Raw genomic sequence first — 23,478 nt, forward strand, 5'->3', positions numbered from 1 at the left:
ATTTAAACAGTTTAGGAGAAAATAAAACTAGTTAAGACGTAATAGAATTTTGAAATTTAAATGTAATTGCTATAGTACCATTTCGTCATCAAATTATTAATTGAACCAAATTGTTATAAAACTACAAAAAATTGTTCATAATGATTATGAATCATAAATTTAATGCTGTTTTTAATTTATTAATGATTGGATGTAAAAAGTTTTAAAAAGTGTCAATCTGGTAATGTTGTTTTTTTCCTACCAAAGAAAAAAGATGGCATAAAATGGTATTTTAAAAATAAATAAAACTTCAATTTATATATATATATATATATATATATATATATATATATATATATATATATATATAAAAACTATTTCATTTTATTGATTAATGTGCTGATTTCGTATTTCGTTTTACTTTCAGTTAGTTTCCATTTTTACATAAAACTCTATTTTAAGCACCATCTTTTTCTTGGGCATGAATGGGTCAACATTTCCTTCAATCTGTGGGAACATGCCAACCGGATGCTAACGTCTCCAGTATAAGAGACAAAATAAAAAAATCGTCGTTTGCACATGGCTCCACGCATCGCTTCCGTTTGGAAAAAGAAAAATAAGAAACCATAAAAGAATTATGAACCAATGGCAGAGCTCCCCGCCGAAAATAAAGGCCTAAATTATCACAGCCGCTGGGAGCCGGTTTACGACTATAAAAGGAGGGGACCAGAAAGAAAAAGGAGGAGAGATTCGCCTAGCTGCGTCAGTGAACGCACGGACAGTCTTCCACCCGACCTAAAGAAATGAAGAAGAAAAAGAAAAGAAAAAGAGATTCGCCTAGCTGCGTCAGTGAACGCACAGACATTCTTCCACCCGACCTAAAGAGATGAAGAAGAAGAAGAAGAAATAAGGCACCCGTGAACTGAAGCCAACTCCGCTCTCACGTTATGAGCCGAGACGCCTTCAATTCTAACAATGCCTATCTTACACAAACCAAAGAAGAAAAAGAAGAAAAACACAGGAGGCAAAAACGCCGCGCCGCTAGGTTGATAAATGTAGTCGTCGCTCTCCAGTTAAAAGCCTGACACATATCACCGAAGTAGCGCGACTGGCCGCCACTTACCACCCCCGTCGTCTGAAAAGATAAGTACGCTTTGTTTAATTATACTACCCCCACAGAAGTTAATTCCTTATCAATGCATACACACGCTGGACTACCATTCTCAATTTTCCTACAACATGTATTTCTCTTCCCACGCGCGAACAAAAAATAGTGACCCGAACTTGAGATGAAAACACATTTCCTTTCTTGCTACAACACCAGTCCTGCAACGAACATTGGCCACATACGCGCGGACATATTGTAACTAAAACATTCATTCCTTCAACAGCAAATAAACCTCGTTTACCTTCTCCATTAGTTGAGTCTTTGTTTCCTTCAATTCCTCATTCGTTTCATTATTCTCTTGTAACGGGATTGGGGTATTTATATATCCTAGTCCCCTACAAATCTATTAATGCATTGTGCATTGCATGGCATGAGGATTTGCTAAAACTTTTAAGGCAAGAATTGACTCCCCATTTGACAGTTTACGCATGTAAATTCTAAATTTCGAAAAGTTACGAAATAATTACTTTTTCTTTTTAATTGTATTGAGCTTTTAATTGCGTAATTATTTTTTTTTATAATATAGGATTTGTAAGATTTCATTTTATTTATATATAGTTTTTATTTTAAATTTTCGTTTGATAATAAATTTAAAAATATAATTAAACGTGTAATTATTAAAGTTACAATGATACGAGAAACACGGCGCGAGAAAGGGTGGAACAAGAAATAATCACACCATTTTTTAAATCTAGATTATTAAAATACCAACGAAATATTTGTTGTAAATAGTCCACGGGTAAAAAGTAAAAAAGGAACTGTTGTGGGTCGACACCGTCTTTTCTGCTTATTTCCGTTTCCTGTGAAATCCTTACCATCCAAAATGTCGCGTCCACTTATTGGAGGTTGGAGTCGGATTTTCAAGGGCAAAAGTAAGATAAAAACTCATTTACAAAGATATTTTTTATAAATCCATTTTCAAAACATTAACTGTGGATGTTATTTCAAATTTTGATTGAAGAATAATTAAAACTCTTTTATTTTATTATCTTGTTGACGCTTGATACTAAAAACAAAAACGTCCTTCAGAATTGAGTCCGGAGAAATTGTATAAGTCCTATTAGAATGTTTGTTTTTGTTTCTGAAAATATTATTTGATACTTATGCAGGGAAGGTATCGTCCTATTTTATTTATTTTTTTATTTATTTATAATAGTATGTTCAAGTTTAATTCAAGTTTTACGGTACCTTTTATTTATTAAATTGTTAGATGAACACCCTCCCTTTTCCCATGTTAAGAATGGGTTTCTAAATAGCAACGTTATTTCAACACGGCACCTTCTCTGCGTAAATACTTATTATTTTAAGCCATTTATTGGACCTTTCTTGTTTCAGTGTTATTAAAGAGATTACTTTTGTCTTCTACAGAATTTGAACCGAACTTTTTCAAAACCCTTACCTGATTTTTAAGGGTAAATGTTAAAGATTGCGCCCAGAGCCATTTGCGAGAAAATTGTATAGACATTTAAAATGGTTTTATTTTGTTAAATATTAATAAATCCAAATTATTTCAAGTTATAATCCATTTACTATTACGCATGTAAGTTGAGAAAAACACGCTTGAAATGTGTAAACATTATGTGAATAAACGAAATCAGAACATTATAGTGACCGAATTTTACCTGATGTCGGGTCTTAAGTTGGACAAATGTGGTTAGTTCAGCTGAAATTTTGTAGAAACATTTTTTTTTAGCTCCAAATAAAAATAAGATTCTACTTCGGTGCTTATACACTTATGTCACTGTGATATTTTTTAAAATCGTATTTTCAAGTCAAGTTCGAGTTTTACGATATATTTTTTATTAAATTGTTAGATGAAAGTACAGAATAGTTACAAAACTCCCACTTCTCCCCATATGTTAAATTCTCCGGCACCAAAGTAGTGGATAAATCAAAGTTGGGTCTGGTGTTAAGATTGCAAAATATTCCTAAATCACGACTCCCAGCTATGGCAGGAGTCAAGAAACACAAGATTATTAATCATAAACCTGTATGTCAGAACTCTAATGAAGATAACAAATAAGAAAGTTCTCCAGAAGTAACCGTTATCAAAACTTCTCAAAGAGTCTCAGAAGGAAGCCACGGAAAGAGCACCTTACTCACCCAAATAGTTTGGTGTATATGTATTAGAAGTACACCAGGGTATTTCCAGGCAGACAAGATACCTCAAATGGACCCACTCAAAGAGTCAACTCAAAGACTGCTGCTGGAAAGAAGCGACGCTCTTAAATAACAACTGTCACATATGCAAATCACTTCCAACTAACAGCAGGTATAAGCTAGTGCCAAAACATCACCAGGTTTTGCGAGGTCAAATGAGAATCCGACCCTCCTCTGACTTCCAACCTTCTCAAATCAAGGGAGTTATTTAACTTCTTTTTCTTACACGTTAAGAATGACTTTCTAAATAATGTTATTTTAGTATGGTAACATAAGTACTTCTACTTTAGGCGATTATATGTAAACATCCTGAGCAAATATCCTCAAAAAGGTATATATATATATATATATATATATATATAATTAGATTTTAGAATGGAAAATCATTTTCTTATATGAATTCAACATAAAATGAGCACCCACATCCTGACCAGTTAAGGGTAAATAAGGCCATACAAAATTTGTGTTTTTACTTCCATGCAGGGTGTGCACAATATCTGTTCACAATTTACAACTTAATCTGATGCATATTTGTTTTTCATTTCGTTGGCAACCTTGTCATAAAACCAGTGACTATATTTCTATTCCATTTTTGCAGAAAAATTGATTATAGACACTTTTTTAATGTTCATAATTGTGAAAGAGACATCGTTGGGAAATCCATCTCGATTTCAGCTTTATTTTTATCTTTTTTTTTTTTTTTTTTTTTTTTTTTTTTTTTTTTTTTTTTTTTTCTTTAGTCACTCTCACCTCTACTCAGCTGTTGCACATTTACTAATCCAAGAACTTTCAATCTCGTCCATTCTTTTATTAGGTTGGTGCAAAAACAATATGATTTTCTCACAAATGTTACTTTTATATATGATTTCTGAATTAATTCATTAATATGCATAGCCATGTTATATATCATTTTGAAGTGCATTTTTCATTCTATCGAATCATGTTATTCGTTACCGTTCTCAATCTCTTCATTCAGTTTTTTGTAGGCTTTTTCGACAGCATGGACAAAATTCAAATCCACACGATTTTCTTGCTCCAGTTCAAACTTGGCCAAAAACTGACAAAACAGCTCATGATAATCAATGATGTATTTGGCCCAGGAACCACTAATGAACATATGGTAACACGGTGGTTCAAGAAATTTCACAATGGTGACAAGAGCCTTGAAGATGATGGTCACAGCCAGCCGACTGCTGTTGGTACCAAAGGTTTGGAAGCCTTAATTGAAGCCGATCCTCACAAAACTAGACAAGAAGTTGCTGTTGAACTTGAGGTCAACCACTCAAGTCGTTTGCCATTTAAAGCCAATAGGAAAGTCAAGAAGTTGGATAAATGGGTGCCGCATAAATTGAACGATAATAAAAAATGGTCGTTTTAAGGTGTCTTCTACGCTGCTTCTGCGCAACAAAAACGATCCATTTCTTGAGTGGATTGTGATGTGTGATGAGAAGTGGATCCTCTACGACAACCGGTGACGTTCGGCACAGTGATTGGATGCTGGAGAAGCTACACAACACTTGCCGAAGCCGAAATTGCACCAAAAAAAGGTTATTATTTGGTGGTCTGCGGCTGATCTCATCCATCACAGCTTCTTAAATTCAACAATTACGGTGGAGAAGTACTGCTGAAAAATTGATGAAATGCATCAGAAGCTCCAACGTATGTGCCAGAGATTGGTCAATAGGAAGGGACCAATTCTCCTCCATGACAATGCTCACCCGCATGTTGCTCAACCGACCCTGCAAAAGCTGAACGAATTGGACTATGAGACTCTGTCTCATCCACCATATTCATCGGATCTCTCACCTACTGATTATCACTTTTTCAAGCATCTCAACAACTTCCTGTGTGGAAAATACTTAAAAAGCCGAGATGATGCTGAATCGGCCTTCAATCACTTCATCGCTTCCAGACCTCCGGATTTCTATGCTAATGGAATAAATAAAATTGTTTCTCATTGACAAAACTTCTAATGGTTCTTATTTCGATTAATAAAGTTTATTATGAAAGGAGTTATGATCTTTTGAAATTGAACGTCAAAAAAAAACATAGTTATATGATCGCAGTCTACTCTTCCATACACATTTCTCTATTCTATCCAGATTTAATCTGAAAAAAAAAAATTAACAGCAGGACATTGCTAAGAGGATGGATTCCCTCTACCGTGCTAGAAAATTACTTGCATGGAATGTGTTCTGAACTCCTAGCACTTGTTCCCCCTTGACATACATACTCCTAACTTAATCTGACAAGCATCAAAGTCTCCATCCTTTCACTGCTGAGGTCGCTAGATACAGGAAAGCCTATTTTTTCCCCTTGAATAGATTTCAGAATTCACTCTGTTTCCTACTTCCCTGACTGTACTAACATGTAGAAGTTTAAATGTAATGTGAACAAACATCTCACTGCTCAATTCCCCACAATCTACTGTTGAATATGATCCCAAATAATCAAAGTGGCAATATGAAAAAAAGTTTCAAAAAAAGACGAAAAAAAACATCAGATAAATATACACATTTGTTTGCATTTGGTAAAATCCATGATACAAGGTTGTAAATAGTGTCGTTTCCATAGAAACAAAGAAACAACATTCTTATAAGAATACTCAAATTTTAATCATGATATTTGATCTGTTAAATCTTTTCTCATTTTAGGCCTTTATCAAGTCGTCAAAGATGGTTGGAATGAAAATCCAGAGATTGTTGGTGGCTTAGCCATGGCTGGTGTTGGTAAGTATTAGAATCTACCTATCTGTTTTTTTTACAAGGTGGTCACCACTTATCAAGGCCCGGAAGCCACTCAGGGATAAGGGTTATTGTAAGTACAGTACGTTAGTGTGGATATTTAAAGTGTCTACTTAAGGGGGCGGTTTATCAGGAATTTGTTTACGTTGGACTTGAAGACATCCAAGTTGTAGTCAGGAGGGAAGCAGGCAGACGGAACAGTTCCACGGGTGTGCGGTTCTAAGAAAGAAGCTTTGTTCCTGGAATCTACGTTTTGATTTAGGCATAGATAAAGAGTGGGGAAAGTTTTTGACAGTGGATTCAGCTAGATGGGTGTTTTTTGTAAAAGATTGGCGAGGGGGGACCAGAGATTGGGAGTTCAGATGAGCACCTGCCATGAAAATAACAATAAAACAAAGATAGGCTTGCAATGTCTCTAGTTTGTCTTCAGGCTGGAATGGACCTGGAGAGTAGTAGCAACTAAAGGGTGATTCTGCACCCCCCCCCCCCAAAAAAAAAACCCAATTCAAGGTTTCACTATTAGATTCATTTTAAGGGCATATTTAAGAGCAAATATTTTGTAACTGTTGTAAAATTGGGAGAAAAAAAAGTCTCACTTTTTAAAGTTTTAATTTAAAAAAATGATACTCGCACAATTTATGAATTTGTGTATTTAGTCTATAATATGAAACTGTTTGAAAGAAAATCGGTGCCATTTGGTATTTTAGTTACCATATACAGAAACTTAGACTATATTTCCATTCAACAATCAATAATTTCCAAAATTCCTTGATTTAACCATATTTTCAAAAAACAAAACTGCTTAAGCAAACGTATGTCGCTTTCTGTTTAGCGGAAGTCGTGCCAGTGTATAACGAGGAAAAGTCTATTAAAGCTAATATTTACATAATTTCAGTTCAATTTTAAAACTTTGCATGAAAACTAGTTCTTACTTTGAAATGCTTTCCTGTAATGGTTTTATTTTTTAATAAAATGTTATTTTATATAAAAACATTCTGAAAAAAAAAATCTTTCAAAGTAAAGACTAAAATATATTTTTGGCACTTCTGCATATCAGTGACATATTAGCAACAAAGACGAGTTATCGACCCCTGTTCTTCGAAAGAGAACTGATTCTAGCGGTCATTATGTGAACCTCAAATATAAACAAGTGTCTACAATAACGCAAAAGTATATAATAACAAAATGACACAAAAATATGAAACTCGAAACAGTTATTGAATAAAAAAATGTATCAAAATATAATTTTAATGTGTTAATATAATTTCTTTTCAATGAGTGATTCATAGCTAAAAATAAAATAATAAATATGATAAAAATATGAAACATTTATAGATTGTTTCTAGAATTTTTTTTTTTTTTTTCGGTAAAGTTGTATAAAAATGTAGCAAAATATAATTTAAAAAACATGAAACATTTATAGAGGTTAAGAATATATATTTTTTTGTTTTTTTTTTGTACAGAAAGATTGTATAAAAATGTAGCAGAATATAATTTTAGTTTACACACACTTTTAGAAAAAGAAGAGTTATCAATGCCTGTTCTTTGGCTGACAAGTGACATCTGTCCGCAATTCTTGAAGCTAAAATACACACATTCGCCTCATGTCACTGACATGCAGGAGTGCCATATTTTTATATTAAAAATATTAGAAACGCATTTCATATAGTATATTTTTTATTACAAGATCTTGAAAAAAATCATTTAAAAAATAATTTTTTTATGTAAACTTTTAAAATATATTTCTTATTATATCAGACCATTCTGAAAATAAGTTTTAAAGTAAAAACTAAAAAAAATGTTTTAATTAGACATTTCCAAAAAATGGACAAATGAACAAGTAGTTGCTTTTTTTAAAACAAATTAAAATCTATTAAAATCCATTATTCTTGAGCAACTTTTTTTTTTTCAAGAAAAAGAAAAGCCTGAATTTTATCATATGAAAAGCAGAATAATATAAAACTTTTTCTACTATTTTTAATAGAATTGTAAATTTTAATAGAATTGTAAATTTTAATAGAATTTTAAATTTTAATAGAATTTTAAATTTTAATAGAATTTTAAATTTTAATAGAATTTTAAATTTTAATAGAATTTTAAATTTTAATAGAATTTAAAATTTTAATAGAATTTAAAATTTTAAATTTTCAAATCAACACCATTCACCACCATTTTTGTCTCTCTATCGCTAAAACCTTTTAATATTTTTTAAAAATGTTTTTGAACCAATTTTTTTTTTTTCTTTCATCTAAATAAGATTTAGGATGATTTATTATAAGAATATGCAAAAATATTATAACATAATTACCTGAATTTCAAATAATTCCAACTTTTTATATCACTCTATAGACTTCGTGTAGTGAAAATAAAAAAAACAAAAAACATTTAATGATAGCTTAAAATAAACTATGTAGGACTTGAGAGAACTAAATAAACTTAATTTAGCCATGTATTTTTAACGTTTGATTTGACGATTAAGTGAAGGGTTTAATTCTTTTTTCATAAGCGATATTTATATATTTGTTGCCTACATAACTCCTGAAGTTAAGCAATGATGAGGCTGGCCAGTACCAGATGAGTGACCATTTTGGGAATGCTAAGCATTATGTGTTAATAACAACTTCTGCATATTGTATCATGCTTGGTCCATCATAGGTAAATAAACATGAAATTGCCCAAAGAAATTATTGTATTTTTAGCAAAATGCACAGTTATTTATCGATTTTTTTTTTTTTTTTAATATTGATTCTTCAAAGCATTTCCTATTTAATGATATATTAGCAATATTGGGCTCACTAATAGAAAATTATTAATTTACTTTTCAAAAATTTAAACGTAGTGTTTTTTGCAAAAATAATAAAAGTATATAAATTGTTTTTTTTTTTTTTTCTTTTGCTAATCTGAAAGATTAACTTATTCAACGAATTTCACACTTCAAAACACAAAAGATGGAAAATCAAACACTTCAAAACACAAAAGATGGAAAATTAAACACATTCAAAATTCGGATTTTCAACCTAAAAATTTGATACATGCGCAGTTGTTTTGTTTTTTGTTTATCTACAATCCTCACCCTCCCCATGATACAATATATTTTGTTCAGTTTCGGCTGATTATTTTAAGCATACTTGTACCCACAAATAAAGAAGGGGGGGGAGGTTGTAGGCAAAAAAAATATATAGATATAAATATTGATTATGAAAAAAAAAGTATGTCATTATAAAGTTCATTCTTCACTTAATAATCGGTGAAAATTTTGTGTTGATTGGATAATTACTTGATTTTTGGTAGATTTTTAAAAGAGAGACTCTGTCAAAAAATACTTACTTCCTTCTTCCGTTTTGGCTGTGCCTGGTTTTAATTATAACATATTTTATTAAAAACTAGTGAGGGTTGCCTGGTTATGCCCAGTCATAAAATACACTTAAACTTATTATAATAGTGCCAATTCTGTATATTATATATTATATTATCTACTACTGATTTCAAAAGTTAAAAAAAAAACAATGACTTGGATGCCATTAACTAGAATCGAAATCAAAACATTTAGCACTCCAGTCATGTTCCTTACCATTTGAGCTATCAAGAGATAGATAAGAAAAATTTTAAATCAAACCACTTCAAGTTATGAATGAATTTACATGTGTAAAACTAATAGAAATATGTCAGCAAGTTGAAATTAACATTTTACATTTCAACTTGCCGACATATTTCTATATGCATTATTCATCCATCCAAACAAAGATTTTACTCATTATAAACCGTCCTTGGTGTATGACTACTATTTACCGTTAATTTCAGTATTATGTGAGCAATAGTTTATCGGTTAAATATTTTCACACACACACATACATACATCTACGGTTTTATTTATATATAGATAAAACTAAAAGTTGTGAAAATGAATGGTTAGCTGTGTTCACATTTTTATCACTTGCTTAAAACTTTTCAAATATATCTTATAGATTATTGATTGATTAAAGTCAAAGTATATTTATTTCCAAACAAAATGGTATTTTGAGAACTTAAAGTGCTTTGGTTTTTAAAATATGGCTATTTTAGTAGAACTCTCCACTCTTGAAATCTGTGCTGTTCCAAAGCGTTTTATGGTCGGTGGATATTGCTACTTTGATTTCAGTGAATAAGGGAAAATGTCTACACTCTAAAAGCTATCTAAGCCAAAAAAAAAAAAACTGAACAAACTTTGAAAATTTGACAAGATAACTTTATATATTATTAGCAGGCCGCCCGGTGCTGTCCGATTGTAGAATATGCATGAATGTTCTATTTTAATTCAGAAACTGAGACATGTGCATGCAAGTTTTTTTCTAAACAGTTCACTTCTTGTCAGTAAAAGAAAAATATATTCGAACTGAGATCAAAACCAAAACGACAGTGAGTCAAGTATGATAACCATTAGGCTAGCTTGACATGATTTTTAAAAAGTATTTTAAACTTACTTGTTCCAATGACAAATTCCTTATGTTACGAATAATTCATGCATGTGCATTTGTGAAACAATTTACCAGCAGATAAAAATCTAATGCCCCCTCACCTGCCAATTTTTCAATTTTGACCCCCCTTAGCAGCCCTTTTTTCTGGATGAAAATTGATTAAAAACTTTTCCACATGTCTGAATACCCTGTATACCAAATTTCAAGTGTGTAGATCAAAAATTTGTCGAGTATATAGGTTGAGAAGTGTTCTCACACACACACACATGCACGCATTCTTTCTTATATATAATGATTAGATCACTCTCTGATTGACATTAAAAGCATTTAATAAGAATAAATGTTTAATTTCAACTGTATCTCTTGCGGTTGATGGTAGCTGAATGGTTCAGGTCCTTGCTGATGAAGCCAGACATGACTTCTGTTGCCGGGGTCTGAATCTCTCGACTGGCGTTAATTTAATCGTGACACCCTGCACTGATGATTCCCGAAAGGATGAAACACTAGTGTCTGTAGATATTTAATAATTAAGATCTTTCTACTCCAGTAGTTTCTTCCCCAGAACCGCTAGACTCTGGAATTCCATTTCAGGTCCCTGCTTCCCCAACTGTACTGACATGCAGAAGTTCAAGTGCAACGTGAACCGACATCTTGCTGCCCAAATCCCAACATAGTGCCCCAGTAGTTGCTGCCCCTGATAGTAGCCTCCTACACCACAGTGGCAATGTATGTGCCTTGTTTGGGGGGAAAATGTAATAAAAAAAAAATAAATAAATAAAAAAAGTAGATTATGTATATATATATATGAGAGAGAGAGAGAGAGATGTACCAGTAACATCTAAAATCAACTTCTCGGAATCAGATCAGATCCAATTCAAAACTGCAAACCTTTAGTTGATATCTTTTCAGATAGTTTTATAACAAAAGTAAATATTTAAAAATGTTCCTTTTTAAATATTTATTGATTTATGTGTGTGTGATTGAAGTTTGGTACTTCTTTATTCAAACAATTTGAGTATCAAATTTATTATATAATGTAAAATGATCCTAGTATATCTAAGAAAAAAAAAATCATTGGTTCTTGTCCAGAATTTCACCCTACATTTAAAAAAAAAAAAAAAAAAAAAAAAAAAAAATTGTTATGATGTACCTTTTGATGAAACGAAAATATCATATTTCAAAATTTGTAAATTGATAAAGTATTATTTTTATAAAAAAAATCATTTTAAGTAATTAGTTGGAATTCGTAGGCATGAATAAATAAATATATATAATATATATATATATATATATATATATATATATATGAATGACAAATCTTGCACATTTGTATCAGAGTTATCTTCCTTTTTTTGCTTTTCTCATTTTAAATGACATACAAGACAGCTACTCTTTGGTTACTCATAAAATTTAATTTTCCTATTTAAAAATAAAAACTTCTATTACTGCTACATATTTTCATTTCATCATAGCTATGTACATCATATAGATATTTTTTGTTTTTGAATATAACGAGAATTCAGGACAAGCACCAAAACGCATGAATTTACATTTTAAAAACAAATTTAAGTTTTAAAAAAAATAATTAATTTTTATTTTTTTCTATGATTTACATAGTTTTGTATGTGCATCAATCATATATTATAATATCTTTCAAACTTCTTTTTAGGTTTACTTACTGCTATTTATGTAGTAGTAAAAAATGAGAAAATGGGCGAGCGCAGATTTATGTATAAGAACCGTTATATTGGTAAGTTAATACTTTTCAACATTTTCAAAAAAAGATCAGTTAAATCATAACTTCATTCATTCAATCAATTCAATTCATTTAATTGACAAAGAATCCCCTCCCCCCCCCCCCGGCTTTCTGAGCCCCGGGAGGCAAAGATCAAAGTATAGCATCTTTTCTCTTCACCCCTCCCTCTAAATTTACCTATCTTGGAGAGAAAGAAATCACTCACTCACCCCCCCCCCTTCATCCCTCACCCACAAATTTTTCTTTTCTCCATTTTGTCCCATTTAGAGGGCATCCCCAGTTAAAGACTGTCCTGCAGGAGCTCAGGTTCCTTTACAAACTGAAGTGGAACGAGCGGTCTATCAACTAGATGGGGTTGGGAGGGTCCTACTAACCATTGTTGTATTTTTTTCTTCCTTCGACACAAATTATTGTATTACCTTTATTGTTATCTTTTTTGTTTTTACACATAAATAAAAAATGTTTTAAACAATTGGGTGCTAAGTAGGACGTCCCCAAATACGAAAGGGTGAATGCGATATTATGATGGTAGAAGATACTAGCTAAGAGAAACTTTTGTCTAGTTCTGGAGTGACAAGGATGACCAACGACCCCCATTTTCTCCCCCCCCCCCTTTGGAGTTGGCTTTGTGCCTAAGTTTTTTGTTCATGTTGAACTTTTTAGCCTGAATAAAAGATTTAATATCTGAAAGTGTAGTATCTGTTCCGGCAGATACTGCAATCAAAGTTATATGTGGGAGCAACACCACATATCAGACCATTCAATGTAGGGGAAACTCTTCATATTGATTGTCACTATCCAGCCCCCCCCCCCTCTTGGGGGAGCTGGTCCCCCTTTCCCCTTCATCTCCCTTTTCTCTTCACATTAAAAAATGGCCTTGTGCCTAATTTGCTCAGTGGGAAAGCAAATAAATAACACAAGTGATTGCCATTTACAAGGGAAAAAGGTTGGTGAGAATTTAGGGAGCTTTGTATAAAGAGAAACTATACAAGGGGAAAACAGTGGAGGTCCAACCAGCGTCTGTCCAAGGCCGCCTTAAAGCCCTGTAATGTTAATTGGTTTACGACCTCATCGGGTAGCTTGTTCCATGGAGATGCCACTTGAACCGAGAACATTGCTTGGCATTGAAGCCTCCGGAACCGTCAAAGGTAGACCTTTTTTGTGGGCTCTGTGGGCACGTGATCCAGGGTAGGGGTGAAGAATAGGTCCCAGTCCAGGCTGCACCATTCATGAAAGATGTTGTAGGCAAGGATGAGATCGCCTTGAAGCCTCCTGGACTCAAGGGGAAAACGATTTTTAAGAGAATACTTGTTAGCCTCATTTTCATTTAACTCTGGTTTTACATCGAGCATTTTTGAATTATGACATAGGATTAAGCTAAACTTTTAGAGTGTGTGATTGTTAACTTTAACATTAAAATTTTTTTTTTTTTACATAGGCATCACCACTTATTAAGGCCAAGAGGCCACTCGAGGATAAGGGTTAAAGAGTGTACAGTAGAAATTGGACAATATAGTAACCGTTAGTAATGGAGATTCGGTAAATTTGTTAACTTATATAGAACGGCTCATCAAAAACTTGTTTACATTAGACTTGAAGACAACCATATTATAGTCAGCTGGAAAGCAGAAAAACGGAAGACAATTCCATAGGCATGCATTTCTAAGAAAGAAGCTTTGTTCATGAAATCTACGCTTAGGTTTAAGCACAGATAAAGAGTCGGGGGAAACTAGTGATAGTGTTTTCTGCAAGACGGGTGTTTCTTGTGAAAGTTTGGCGAGGGGGGGGACTATAGAATGGAACTCAGCCGAGCACCTGCCATGAAAATAACGATAAAGCAGAGACAAGCTCGCAACATCTCTCCTGTGAGAAAAAGGTTGCAGGGAGGAGAAAGGAGCATCCCTCACAAGGCTACGAAGTCTATTTTGAACTCTATCAAGGCAGGATAAATCCTTTCTAGCAGCTCCTTCCCAGATATGGCAACAATACTCCATCCTTGGACGTACCTGGCTCTTATATAGATAGAGAATTGCATCAGCAGTGAGATATCTACTGGATCGATAGAAGGATCCCACTATTTTTCCAGCGGCCTTGGCAACGGATTTAATGTATGTGTTCCATTTCAGATCAGGAGTAAAGGTCAATCCCAGAAGCTTGTCAAAACATGGGTCCTCCCCAAGACAAGAGCCATTCATTTCAATTGATGCCAGATGGGGATCAGAGCGTCGATGATGTAAAGATAAAAGCTTGGTTTTAGATACATTAAAAGTAACAAGCCACCTCTTTCCCCATTGTACCACTTGCTCAAGATCAGAGGAGAGAGAATCAGAGAGAACTTGGTCGTTTACGGTCTTAGATGTGCTACCATAGATAGTAGTGTCATCAGCATAAATGTCTACGAATGATGTAAGGATAGAAATGAAGCAGGAAGTTTAAATGATATGGCTGCATGTTTTGGGAGCACTTCAGGAGGGTGGGCCGTGTTATTGCTAATGTGTATTTCGTATGAGGTAGTTAATTTCCAAAAGCCATCAAACGCCTCGGCATGTAAAATATTTGTTAAACCAAATGTGATGTTGTTGATAGGAGGTTAATGAGAAAACAAAGTTATAAAGAATATAAAAGCACAAATTGAATTTTTTATACACCCGTTGTCAACTCGTATACGAAAAAACACGGTCATATTATGCAGACTGCCACACACAGAGTAGACCGAACAAAAATTATCAAGCTAACGAAGACGGTTGCAACAGTGAGAGAAAGATTGTCAGATGACTTCTACAATTAAATCAGATGATTACAATTTAAATTATAACTGATTGGGCTGACTAATTGTGCAACAAAAGCTTTACTGCAGTTTCATGGTATTACTGATCATCAGAAGTGTCTCCTGACTAACATCATTCAAAAAACAAAACCAGTTATCCATTGATGCCAATCGGGGACACCTGACGAATGATTATAGTGTGAAACTGCAGTAAAGTGCTAAGTACATTTATTATTGATAAAGCTCTCTTATAGAATATTGAGTACTTTATTTGTTCAAGATCTGCTGGTTTATTTTGATTCTGTTCCAATTTTGAGGTTGGTTTTCTTGTTATATATATTTGTCTGTTTGTTCCACTTTTCTTGGAAACTACTGGGTCAATCTGACTGAAATTTTGTATGCACTTTTATAATATTGTGCAGCAAAATAAGTATTATGGTATCCATTTGATGCACATTTAGGAATTAATAGATTAGTCACCACAATACCACATTTACTCTGCAAAATGCTATTTAAAATATATTAAAACAGGAATCATATTCACCAAAAATCTGGCATTGCACGAGAGCAATGATTTCAAAGTCAATGTTGAAAACAATTTTCTGTCACATAATGTTTACTTTTAATATACACATACAAGACTTTTTAGCCTGTTAAAAAACAGGCAAAAGTTATGACCTGTTGATTTAGAATTAAATATGGCCCATGTGAAAACATGGGACGCACAGACAGACATAAAATAGATTTCTTTCTTTCAATGTGTGATATCTCATTTATTTTGAGGAATTATTTTAATAAAATATAGATGTAAAAAGAATTTAATCTTTTCCCCATATATATATATATATATATATAATAGAAAAATCTTATAAACCTGTAAGGAAGGTATACAAAATTTTAATTATCTGACGAGGAGTACAAATAAACAAGTAAGACCTTATTCTGCAGAGTTTCCAAAGATGCAATTCTTCTCATCAGAGGAAAGAGGTTTGCAAAATATACAATAATGCATTGAATCATATTTGCATAAAAAAGTTTTTAACAGTGAAAGTTTATAAAGTTTCATAATGATTATGAAAGCAGGAACAAGGAAAAAAGTTGAAGTATAAAAGGATATGGTAAAAATCTATTGAATAAGGAAATGAAATCCAACAGAAGAGGATGAATCCAATAAAATCTATTGATAATCCATAAGAATGGTAAACAGAATTACAGATGTCCAGGGTAAATTCATGATTCCAGAAAATCCATCAGATCATGGAGAAGTAAAATTCCAAGTTGTTCCTCTTGTTTCGTAAATAGTTTATTTCTTCATAGACTACTTCACATTGAGTTACTACTTTTGTTGATGAGCAATTGATTTTTTTAATGTTAGCATTTTTTTCACGTTTGTAGTGTGTGTGTCTTTATGCAGAAAAAAAGATAGCTCGATCATAAAAGAAAGGGGTCAATAATCAATATTTTGGCCTTATAAAATACTTGTATTTCACAAAAACATTCAAGTTGAAAACTTTAGTAAATGGAATTTTTGCCTTATCAAATTATTTCCGCTTATTTTTACCCTGTTCGAGTCTGAGTTTATTTTGTTGTGCAAGGGAGTCACCACTTATCAAGGCTCTAAGGCCACTTGAGGATAAGAGTGAATGAATGTAAGGTGGTAGTTTAATAATTGCTAATGGTGTAAATTGGGTAGGATTTGATTATTTAAGGGGACAATTTGGCAAGAATTTATTTACATTGGAATTGAAGGAGATTATACTGTAGTCGGTTGGGAAACAGGCCAACGTTCCACAGGCAGGCAGTTCTAGGAATGAAACTTTGTTCATGGAATCTGCATTTAGATTTAGGCACAGATAGAGAGTGGGGGGGATTGTTGATAGTGGTTGTAGCTAGTTAAGTGGTTTTGTGAAAATTTTGCAAGGGGAGACCATAGGTTGGAGTTCAGATGAGCATATGCCATGAAAATAACGAAAGAGCAGAGACAGGCTCACGTCTCTTCCGTGAGAAAGAGGTTGCAGGAAAAAGAAAAGGGCATCAAGAGAAAAATCTACTTTAATGTCCAATGTACCATCAATAATAAGAAGATTCAATGTGTTAGCTGTTGAAATTAATCTATAATAGAAATCTCACCTATCTGTTTATATGTATGTATGTATGCCTAAAACTTTCGACAGAGGCGACGGATTTTCACAAGATCAGTATCACTTTGAAGCTCGATGTTTCTGACGACAAATATCGAAAAATTGGCAAAAAAACATTAATGGCTTCACCCTCAACTGGGCAGTTTTCTACAAGGAGGGGGGTCGATTTTTTGCGAGCCATTTTTGCAAGTCATCGTATTAGTTGGATTGACTTTGCCTAATTTTAATGTTCCAAACTTCCGGTCACATCATGGAGTAGGGGTAAGATGTCAGATTTTCTTTCACTTTCTTTTCCGCCTTCATGGCACAGGCTCGAGCCTCCCTATCTGCCACCACGTTTTTTTGGCTCAACACACACCTCCAGACACCCAGGCAATGCCAGGCACCCAGGCTAGTCTTTAATAAACAATCTAAGTAATGTTTCTGTGTCATTTTTGTACATTTTTTTCTAATTCAACGAAGCAACATCTATGCTGGTTTAATCTAAAAATTATTGCTTCTATTATGATTGGTTTCTATTGACCTTAAGATGTTATATTTGTCAGGAGGTTTTACTTGTTTAAAGTCTGCATTTTTAGTTATACATTGTGAAAGTTGATTTCTGGACCAATAGCACATGGGACAGCAATTTTTAAAAATTTTCAACCAACTTTGAATGGTAATAATTCAATATGAAAATAAAGTTGGTATCATTGTTTTGCAGAAATCTCTGTGTTTTACATATGCAAAAGACCATTGTTATAAAGTTCAATCTGATGTGATATCAAGCCCTTTTTTGTGCAAGGTCTGCTGTCTTGATTCAGCTCTGTTCTGATCTTGAAGTTGCTTTCCATGTTTTATATATATATATATATATATATAGTAATTTATAAAATATATATGGCGATTAAGCTACACTGAATATTCGGCGTTTCATCCACTCTAGGATTCGTCAGCCTGACGAATCCTGGAGTGGATGAAACGCCGAATATTCAGTGTAGCTTAATCGCCATATATATTTTATAAATTACTAACTAGCTCTACCTACGTATTGAGCACTTTTGAAGTAAATACTTAAAGTTTACGCATAAATCTATACTTTCGTATATTAATTTTATGTGAGTAAATGAAGTAGTTATATATATATATAAGCTCTTTCAGTCTTTGACAGACTATGGATACCCACATAGGGGTGCCTGCATGTGAAATTTTTTGTGGCACGTGCGCAATCATGCTCTGTCTGTGTGTGTGTGTGTGTGTGTGTGTGTGTGTGTGTGTGTTTGTATGTGTGTGTGTGTGTTTCAAGAGTTCAAAACATGATTTTAAATATTGAAATGTGTTCGGAGAATAAATATTCAACCATTTTTACACATATTTATTATGAAAAATTACATTTGTCAAAATGGAGAAGTAAAAGTGCCATCGTGCCACTCACTTCTTTTTTGAGTTTGAACACTGATGGCTTCACCTTGATGAGGTAGTGAAAATCTGGATTAACCAGATATGTTTGGCAGTGAGACTGTACTGGCTGGAAGACCCAGGCATGGCTGTGAGAGAACTTTGTCGACTATAGATTAACCAACAGATGGACTTTTGTGTGGAACCCAGTGGAATAAGACCCCATCAGATCCAACTGTAGCATAAAGAACCTAGAGTGATAAAGGCCATGGTCATGGAATTTTATTGGACAAAAAAAAAAACAAATTAAAAGAATTAGCAAATTAGAATTAATGCTAAAAAGGTATTTTTAAAAAGAACTAACAACAATTCAATTTTTCAGAAATAAATTTATTACAAAAAAAATCTTGATTGCCAAAAAATATAACATAAAACATACTTTTAATTAAATATAATTTAATTTTTTTGTATATTATAATTCTTTAAATATAAAATTGGATTCAACTGTTTTCTGTTCTTTCTAATATTTATTGATAAAATAACACCTGGTAATTTCAGATGAGGTTACGTTTTTGAAGATTACATTGTCTACAAATATATGCTAGAATTACCTAAACTTTCCCAGGCCGGAAATTTGGGACTGTTCAAATATATCAGCCCCAATTTTTGCTTAAAGAAAAAAAAAAAATGAATGAATCAAGGCGACTTCACGATGTTATGAAAAAAACAAGAGGTCTGCATATTTTAAATTTTCGAGAAACAATACTCCAATAGTCATAAACTTTTTACATTTTTGTGACTTGAACAATTATATTTTCTTAAAATTCTGCTTATTACATGATAGTCTTTTATGTGTCAGCCATGTTGTTTGTTTTTCTAGGAGGTGATAACAGCATGAAACACCCATTATTTTTACTGTCTAGGTACTTTGTGAATTTATTTTTCTCTTTTATGGCATGGAGTGACCATCTTCTATCCACTGGGTCTCTAGGTCAGAAATCGAGGACCAGCCCTCAGATGGCCAGCTGTGAATAAGCTCTCAGATCAACTGGCAGTTCATTTGATGTTTCTTCATTATAAATGGATATCTAAAAAAAAATACATTTCAAGTAAAAAACATGATTATTCAATTATGTGTCATATTGAAATTAGTAAAAATTCCAAAACAATGAATAGAAAAACAATTGCAAGAAAAAAATAAAATTAATCAAATAATGCAGTTTGAGCAGTTTAAACTATTTTATATGAAAAACTGACTTATCTCCCTTGCTTCTCTATTCAAAAATTAGAAAACGACTGATTGATAACAAGTTTTTTTTGTTTTTTTTAAATAGTTCTAGCAGATCTTCTACCTGATCATTTTTCATAATTTTTGTAATTTTTACTAATTTTGACATGACACATAAGTACATACTAGTGTTTTTATTTTAAATGTATTTTTAAAAAAATTTTCAGATATCTATTTATAACAGACAAGCACCATCTATTATTATATAAATCTCACCTGTCTATTTGAATGTTTGTATGTTTCGCTAAAACTTTCTACAGACGTGACGGATCCTAACAAGATTGGTATCGTTTTGAAGCTCGAAGTCTCAGACGACAAATATCAAAAAATTGTCCAAAAACATTAATTTCTTCACCCTAAACTCGGCCGTTTTGGACAAGGAGATGTCAATTTTTTTGCTGAGATTTTAGCAAGTCATCGTTGCCGTTGGATTGACTTCACTTAATTTAATCGCTCTTGACTTCTGGTCGGACCCTGGAAACATAGGCTAAGACATCACTTTTTTTTTTTACTTTTTTATTTCTCCTTCACGTTACGGGGTTGAGCCTGCCTGCCTACTACCACTTTTTTTTTTTTTTTAATATATATATACCTCTGCCTACTGTTGTGCTTCCCCCCTCCACTACCATTTTTTTTTTTTTTTTTTTTTTTTTTTTTTTTTTGAGGGGAGGGGGAGAGTCCTTACTACACCACCTACACATACCCAGGCACCTCCGCTACTGTTGTTTTGACCGCCCCACCCCTCCCCGGGGTGGGGGGGTCCTTACTACACCAGCTAAACACCCGGGCAACATCGGGCACCCTTGCTAGTTCATTCTAAAGAATATTGTGGGATTCATTCTAGTCAAATGTGTCTTCATGAAACCAGCTGCCAGTTGTAAAAAAATTTTTTTTTAAAATGAAGTCAGGCTGGTTTACGGCACCTAAAAAAACTTAACTAACTTTGTCAAGTGATGACTGTCGACTTTGGCTGATAACGTACTTAGAAGTTTCTCAATAAAACCTGCAAGAGGTTGGCATTAGGAAGGGCATTCAGCTGTAAAGCCTTGCTTCATTTCTCACTATGTCCAGTTTGGGTGAGTTTTTCCATAATGATAGGAATTTCATGGGGAAATTCACATTGTGCAGCTATTACTAACATGCACCCTGTGTCTGATGTGGAAAGGACACGTTAATCGAATATGTACGTTTCTAAACAAAATATTAGGTTTCATCAAATTTTTAAATTGATCAAAATGTTTATAAAAAAATATTTACTTTTGTTCTTGTCCAGAATTTTCTTCATATTAAAACCCGAAAATAAAGAAAAACCTGTATTATGTATGTAACCCTGACGAACAGATCATATTCCAAAAATCATATAAATTGATCAAGTAGTTTTATTTTTAAACAAGAAAATCAAAGCATCACTCAAGCATCCAATGTCTTGCTGGCTACTTTGAAAAAGAAATGTAAAAATACAAGAGAGATAACTATCATTTATATTTACTAGATTTATGCTGTAATGTCTATGAATTTCTATTAATCTATTAAAAATTATTTTCTTTATGAAAATAAAACTACTTGATCAATTTACGTGATTTTTTTTTTTTTTTTTTATAGTTTTATCATTGGTACGTACATTATACATATTTTTTTTCTTTTCTCTTTTTTTTCTGTTCTCTTTTTTTTCTGTTCTCTTTTTTTTCTGTTCTCTTTTTTTCTTTTTTCTTTTTTTTTCTTTTCTCTTTTTTCTTTTTTTTCTTTTTTTTTTTTTTTTAATATAGGGGAATTCTGGACAGGAAGTTTTACTTTTTATGATTTTCTTCATTTCCAAAACTTGAGAATTTCAGAAAATTATGTTCTCATGGCAGCAAAAACGTTTAACAAAACTTCCAAAATGTTGGAATAATATTTTGTGCTGCTTTTGTAGTCTAATACTTAAGTAAACAAAATGGCTGACACCGATAACATTATCATGTTTGAGTTATGATATAATCCATTCTTATGCAAATCCTTATCGCTTTATACCTGGAGCATGTTCAATGGTTGGTAATCAGGATGATGACCAAAATCTCCAAGTTTACCCGCATAGTAATTTCAAAGAATAAATTTGTTTTCCCTTAAGGGTATCTGATTTTGGCATACAACATCACCGACAGGAATTAAAATCAACCTTTTGAGGAGTTTTTGACTACAATTCCAAAGCGCAGCCTGCATGGATATCATCTCTACAGAAGAAAGGCAACATTTTCTATCTGTGTTAATATTCCATCGCCTGCCAGACGAATTTGTGACAATGACTACCATATCCAGTTAAAAAGCCAGAGATTTTCCCCTGACACGATTGTTGAGATGCCTTTTTCCTTCTTGGTTGAGATACGGCTTTGTGTCTTGTGCAATTCCAGGAGGTCCATCCTCCCACGCTTTGCCTTTTCTCTTTAAGAAGTGGTTGGTTTATTGCTAATTGCCTGAGGTACCTCTACTGGGGAATGCTGACAGAACTGCCCAGTCATTTTTTGCAGGCTAGAGCCTTTTTCCTCGAAGGCGTTGGCTTTTCATCTCCCACTTTCCAACCCTTGTGTCACATCATCTGCTGTAAGAGAGTGATAAATAATTCAGATTCGGTGGCCTTGAACAAATATTAAGACGATATATGGGTGCACATATGTCTTTTTGTATGGCTTCTTGTACATTGCTATTTTTGTTGCCAATCAAGTTGACTTGAATATTAAACTTTTTTTTTTTTTTTTTTTGTCATATTAAAAAAAATATTATCAAAATACAGATATTTTATAAAGTTATGACTATTAGGCTACCAACCCAAAGGTTTGACAGTTTTAAAACATGACTTCTCATTTATTTATTTTTTACGTGACAGTATGAATGTAAAAGATCCCCAACTTTTTTTTTTTTTTTTTCCCCCCATGTAGATCTCATTTTTGCTTCAATTCAAAGATTTGTTCACTTTCTTCCAGTTGTACGTGACACGGATGTGAAGAACCCAGATTCAGATTTATATTCTTGACGGCTTACCATTTTTTTAAAAACAGTCAAAATAATGGTAGTTGGCCTTGCGGCAGCATTGGTAACATAAGTTTTTTTTGTTTTTTATTTTCGTTAGAATAAAATAAAACTGAATCTTAATTTAACTATTTGTTTGTTATGGTTTTTTATTTGATCATTTTATTTTTTGTGTTTGAGACGGCTGTTAGCAATGTAGGATGCTGAGATGAAGTGATGTATGAACAAAAGCAAAGGCCGCATTTTTCACATCTAAATCAGTAAATATGGACTTACTGTTAATATGTAAAATGTGTTTTTGATAATTTTGAGAGAGCTCTTTTTCAAAAAGAAAACAAACCAAATGTGTGCTGTAACAACGAAACAATAAATATAAATAAAGGCAGTGAATTTATTTAATTTATTAGAGTTATTTGCTTATTACAGCGTATAAGATGACCGTCAGATAAAACAAGCTACAAAATTGGAACAAATTTTAATAAATTTAGCATATATCAGTTGTATAAGACCATTGCTAAATCACAAAACCATGTTTGTTTAGCCTAGGCTAGAGATTGCAACACCCGGTATCTTATGAAATATTGGTTTTTGAAGATGATTTTTCAACTTTCAGGGTCATCTTATACGCCGAAATATATGGT

General features: G+C 32.8%; 1 long non-coding RNA gene across 1 annotated transcript; it reads left to right on the forward strand.

The window, feature by feature from the left end:
• Window positions 1-1,873: 1,873 nt before the first annotated feature.
• On the forward strand, window positions 1,874-22,965 carry LOC145284504 (uncharacterized). The gene is made up of 4 exons (XR_013868853.1): window positions 1,874-2,019; window positions 5,962-6,036; window positions 12,175-12,255; window positions 22,792-22,965. It is a non-coding gene; the product is annotated as an uncharacterized LOC145284504 (long non-coding RNA).
• Window positions 22,966-23,478: the final 513 nt, after the last annotated feature.

This window comes from Euprymna scolopes, chromosome 9, assembly GCF_053919585.1.
Source record: "Euprymna scolopes isolate OS-2025 chromosome 9, ASM5391958v1, whole genome shotgun sequence".
Lineage (NCBI taxonomy): Eukaryota > Metazoa > Mollusca > Cephalopoda > Sepiida > Sepiolidae > Euprymna > Euprymna scolopes.